The 5767-nt window shown below is 38.4% G+C and overlaps 1 long non-coding RNA gene across 1 annotated transcript; it reads left to right on the top strand.

Moving 5' to 3' along the window:
• The first annotated feature begins 1687 nt into the window (after window positions 1-1687).
• LOC139735622 (uncharacterized) lies at window positions 1688-3376 on the top strand. The gene is made up of 3 exons (XR_011711219.1): window positions 1688-1969; window positions 2433-2577; window positions 3346-3376. It is a non-coding gene; the product is annotated as an uncharacterized lncRNA (long non-coding RNA).
• The last annotated feature ends 2391 nt before the right edge of the window (window positions 3377-5767 follow it).

Below are 5767 nucleotides of genomic sequence, written 5' to 3'. Positions count from 1 at the left end.
GCATAAATTCATCAATTACTTCCCAATTCAACTCAGGGCCCAGCAATTGGACTTTAAAATTCGACCAATTGGTAGCCATTAGCCATGATTTATTATGGTTCTAACTAACCTTATACATGCAGTCTAGGGCAATCATGCACTTTGTTTTCTTCAAAATCATGAAGATGTGGCACTGTGCCCCTATCTTGATTAATAACACAGTGCACAGACTCTACACTAACTTAACTGTTAGGCATAGCCAGCCTCATAGTCATACTAATACTAGAACTGTTAAGAGTTTATATGTAGACATAACTATACACAGCCCAGTTATTCGCACAGCGTATTAACAGCGTCTGGTCGGGCTAATGTAGACATTGTCTAATGACATGATATTAGTAATGAGCAGACTCTACAAATTACAATACAAGTACCGGTACAACACACACAGAGTTCATAATATTCAGTCCCTTCCTAACCATGCTAACCTTCGATGAATCATCTCTTGCTCAAATTACATAATTTCAAGGACCTACCTACGAATTGACTAACAGATTAAGCTACACTCACTTCTGTAGTTACGACCAACCCTACAAATGTAGCTAGTTGGAAAAGAAAACTTCTCTTCGTGTGCAACAAGAGGCTAGCCAGAGTCCTCTTCTACCAAGGTCCACAGTTACCAATTGTGCAATGTGAATGGCTTACGCTGTACAGAATGCAGAGATCATATCAGTGCCAGCTAGCTGCTGCGAGCTGCGCGAGCAACCCCATTCATCCTAACTTTCACACAGCCCAATATAAACATGTGGGACTGGATTAAAGAGGCCTCATGCACAAAACATCTCTTATATCAAAATAATCATCAAACGAGCGGCTATTCATGTACAAAAGAGAAATAATATGAGTCAGTAAATAAGCACTGTGAATAACGAATGATACAGTAATGTCATATGAATCGCAGTTGCAGAAAATCAAAGCAATTTCCCTTCCAGAAATTACTCAAAAATCATCAGCAGACAACAAATGGCTAATTAGCATATTTTTGGCTCGTACATTATTATTGAAATCGAATAAGTCAGTCTTAGCCTAAGATTGACTTTGTGAAACAGACTTAAAAAGTCGCACTTAGACTAAGATTGACTAGCGCTAAGTCTGACTTACTAAGTGCGACCTTTGTGAAACAGGCCCCTGGTAAGAAGTATGATGCGTGTACTGTTCGTGTTAAGTGTTGGTCCACTGTGACATCGCACTTCTATCTGAAGATCAGCGTGCTCACACATCATGGAGATCGATCCCCTTGTAGCAGACGATGACTGGTACTATTTTCAACATTGTTTTTTATGAAAGTTACAGGTGACCTTAGGTATTGAAATTTGGCAGAGATCATCTTTGGGTCTTTAATTCTAACATTATATGCTGATGTAGACAGAAAGATCCGTCTGTCCGGAGGACTCTTTTACCGTATATTTTGCCATTAACGCTGTCCTCCGTAGACACGAGGATCCGTGAAGCCAGACGTAGTCTCCGCGGAACATTCCCCGACGGACAGATACAGACCGATCTTTCGGTCAAATGCTGATGTAGCTAACAAAAAGTAATAGGCCTACTAGCTTTTGTATTGGTGCTCACTTAGTATTTGTGTGGACAAAACAACTGCATGGTCTTGTGGAAATGAGTTCTACATCCATTTCTGAACCTTGTGTTTTCATACTTTCCTCCAGATAAGGACGTAGACATGACAGCTCTTCGGGAGTGATGGTGATTTAAAGGAACTCGGTGTAGGGGTCATCATTTGGAGAACAAAGACAGATATTGATAGCTGTACAGTCTCTGTCACACGAAGAGGGTGCAGATCACCAGATTGCAAAGTACCAGATGTGGTCATACAACGACTAGCCATTGAATTCAGGGTTGACGAATGCTGGAAACACCGGGCCAACATCAGCGAAGGAGCCTCTGAGATATGGACTTCCATTGCATTAACCCTGCTGTAAGCTATTCTGTTGTTTTCCACAATGATTAATGAAGGGAGACTAGTTTGAAATTGATTTATATTTATTTTACATTCTAGAGTCTTAGTAATTACATAAGAGGCTACATTAAGAGACTGAATGCTTGGTTGGTTTTATTTTGTTTGAAGAAATGATTTTCAAGATACGTCATGGAGCAGTTTTGGAGCTGTCCTTCCCTCTGACAATGAATGTCTTGCAGGTTAGTACTTGTATTTAAGAAAAATGTGTACCGTGTACTTGCCGTATCGACAGAAGTGAAAACCATGTTATGGTCAGTCTTGAGTTGTGTATTTGAAAGTAGAGCTGTTGCTTATGTCAAATATGTATGTTAAATGATTTTGCTCTTCAAGTTTATAATGTAAACTGGAGGAACCTACTATCCTCATGCCATTTGTATTACCTGGTATTCATAAAACCATTAAATTTTACTTATTTGCCCAGGAATTCAACACACACATCACTTCAAGGGGGAAGAGATACTTCAAAAGCTGAGGGAAGGAGTTCTGACTGTTCTGAGGAGACATCTGCACATCAAGATCATTGCAGCATATTTGTTGTTGAAAATGGAAGCAGAAAACTGTACAGCGTAAGTTCAATTATGTAGAATATTATTATTATTCATATATCATTATTATAATTTGAAAATTGGTCTGGAATACCAGTTTCCCATTGTCATGTCTTGTACTACAATGTACATTTCCATCCAATATATAACCATGTAATTTGCCTGTTCATTTGGTTTTGTTTGTTTTTTTTTGGTCTTCTCAAGTATAGAGAAAAGCAGACTAAAATTTGCCCCCCCCCCCCCCCCAAAAAAAAAAAAAGGAAAGAAAGTAGAATGGACCGGTAAGTGTAACATTGTTAATGAAGTGATGGTTATAGATTTAAAAATAAAGACTGGTATACTTGTATAAAACATGTAAACAGAGTGTACGTACAAGACTCCACGCTGACTTATTTTCGTGGTAGCCCCATCGGGCCACATGTATATTGATTTGATAATAGTCCCAATACTTATGATTTAATCATCACAATGATTAATAAAAAAAAGTGGGAGTTGATGTGCCATGAAGTTCAATGGATAATCACATCTTGTATAAATTTTTCTACTAACTGTGCACATTCACACTTAACCTATCTGCATGAAATGTTCATATGTATTAACTGATATCTGGCTCAAGTAGCAATAAATGTACTTGAAACAGTGGTACTGAATAGCAATAGAAATTAATGCCAAGAACAAAAAAACATAAAAATAGTTCAGCCCCTTAAAAGATTAAAATGAGGGCCAAATTTTTGATTTTTGCGTCGTAGAATATGATTAACATTTTTCTTGCTTTCTTTTTAAATTCAGATACCAAGTAGTGAGCAAAGGATGTTGTGGCCAAGGCAGTTGTGATGCAGTACCCCACTTTGTGAGACACCACACAAGATGCAAAAGGACATGTAAGTTTATACTCGTAAGTTTATGTGATCTACAACTTTTTTTAGCCCTCTTTAGCAGAAAGATTAAGTGACATACATGGTATCTTATTCATCTAGCTTGCAAAAACTTCAACATTTTAAACTTTTCTCAAGAGCTAGTGGACAGAATTAAGCAACCAAACGAGGAGTTGATCATCCTTGTTTAGTTAGGGGGCAAGGACCCAAAGTTTTTTCAGATTATGGGCATGACCTCCCCCCCCCCCCCCAAAAAAAAAAAAAAAAATGGCCTTTACAGGGAAATTGCATCTATTTCTTAATAAACTCATTGTGCAAATATACAGGCAATGTGGGGATTGTGATGTACCTTCTCATAGATGTCTAATAAAGTTGTGTGCAGATTGGCCCTGATTCCATGACTTGGGTTCGATGAACGTTAACTTCAACGTAACGTAATGTAACTTAAGTTCCGCATGCCAGTTGCGCCGTTCATTTATAATAAACCTATTCTCGTTTTCTTCCATAAGAATGCCACTACATGTATTTCTACTGCTATCAGATCTTCATCAGTTATAGTCAACTCTGTGCCAAAGTCAAATTTGTTGAGACTCAAGAAAAAGCTTTGACTTACAATGCATTTTTATATTTCAGGAGTATACCTGTATGGCAAGGATCATGGATTCATTGAGTATCGTTTGAAGACCTTGAGGAGCTATGACACCACACATCACCTCAGGCAGAGAGAGAGAGAGAGAGAGTAGTTGCAGCTCTCACCAAGCCCATTGACCGAGCACCATTCCAACGTTAGATTAGAAGCCCAGTGAGAAGAGACAGCTACCATCGGTGTGTAGGTCTAAATACCCTTGCTTTTTCCTCTTTTGAGATACAGCATATGCTCCTCTGACGTTGGAACTTACATTCTTGTTGAAGAGTCAGCCTCATCAGGCTCAGCGGTAGTTTAGCATGAAGCTGTTACCAGGATGTACTGCAGCACTTCAACATTAAAAGTAGAACTGGGCTTGCCGACGAAAAGAGTTTGTTGCATAGAATGTGTGATTGTTAATGTTTTAAATTGTGTATTGTTGTATATACTAGTAACTGAAAATAGTTTTGACTTATATAGTAAAAAAAATATCCTCTTCATGGCCACATGTTAATCAATACATTCATCTGTGAGGTGTTCCAAGCATATCAAAGAATGTTTGGCCACACACAGCTTGGCATTCCGCATGATACGAATCTTGCTGCGCTCATGATTAAGCACCCCCTTCTCTCCAGGCAATTCTGACTTGCTTTAATAAAACCTTTTTATGGTCTGATATTCAAGAGAGAAAACTGTTGACAGACACTCGCATGTAATTTTTTTTCTTTCCCTCATTTTTTTTTTTTTTTTTTTTTTTTTGGGGGGGGGGGAATGCTACAAATAGCAGCTAAATAGTAGAATCTTCCAATGGTCATCCATGCTCTTGGGATGAAGATCATGTCTCCATGTTGTGATTAAGTTACCACATACGTTTGTCACCCGTTTGATTAGCATTGATGCAGTACAATATGCATGTGCTCAAATTTATTGCATCCATCTTCTTTGGAGTAGGGGGAAAAATCTTTTTAAAAAATGAAACAAAATTGATGGGAATCATTGATCCCTAGGGTTACGGGACCCAGAGTTATTTTGTACATTTTCACCTTTATGTAATTGATGTACTGTACTTTGAAAAACTTGTGGGTAGAAGCTCAATTGGTTCAACTTCTTTTTCCACGAAACATCTGCAGCCCATCATTGATAAATCCACGGCATTAGAGTAGATGGAGTTAAATAGATTAGTTCACTAATGTGCCAAGTCAAACTTATGGATAATTCTTCCCTTGATCTCGTAACAAATTATTAAGATAACCTGCAATTGACAATCATATTTTATAGAGTGTTAGCAGTGATGTCACAATTGCCCACCATAAGGCTGCGTTCACATAGAAGTATACTATTTGGGTATTTGGGGCTCGTTTTCAAGGCACGCGAATAGCTTGAATCGAACAATAGGATTTCCTAACACCGGTTCACATAAGAGGGCACTATTTGAATGTACCGAATAGCATAGAATAGTATAGCAAAGTGGGAAATGAGCTTGTTCGATTTTCTTGCAGCGTATACCGTCTCTCGTTTATGAAATAAGGACAATTTTGGTCTGGATTTGCCCTTTAGCAAAAATAAGCATGTAGACTGACATTCTGATGCAGTTTAGAAATTGTTAATAAGATTTGCTGGGATGTAGGAGGAAGAAATCCTCACTGCATGGGATGGCGAGTTGACGGTGCGGGTGATGGTGTACTGGGTGCCCGAATAGCGAATAGCGAAT

Source organism: Diadema antillarum, unplaced genomic scaffold (assembly GCF_040938485.1).
Source record: "Diadema antillarum isolate AM-2024a unplaced genomic scaffold, OU_Dant_1.0 seq00000586_RagTag, whole genome shotgun sequence".
Classification (NCBI taxonomy): Eukaryota; Metazoa; Echinodermata; class Echinoidea; order Diadematoida; family Diadematidae; genus Diadema; species Diadema antillarum.
Note: the sequence above shows the minus strand (reverse complement) of the source record. Positions and strands in the feature narration are given on the sequence as shown.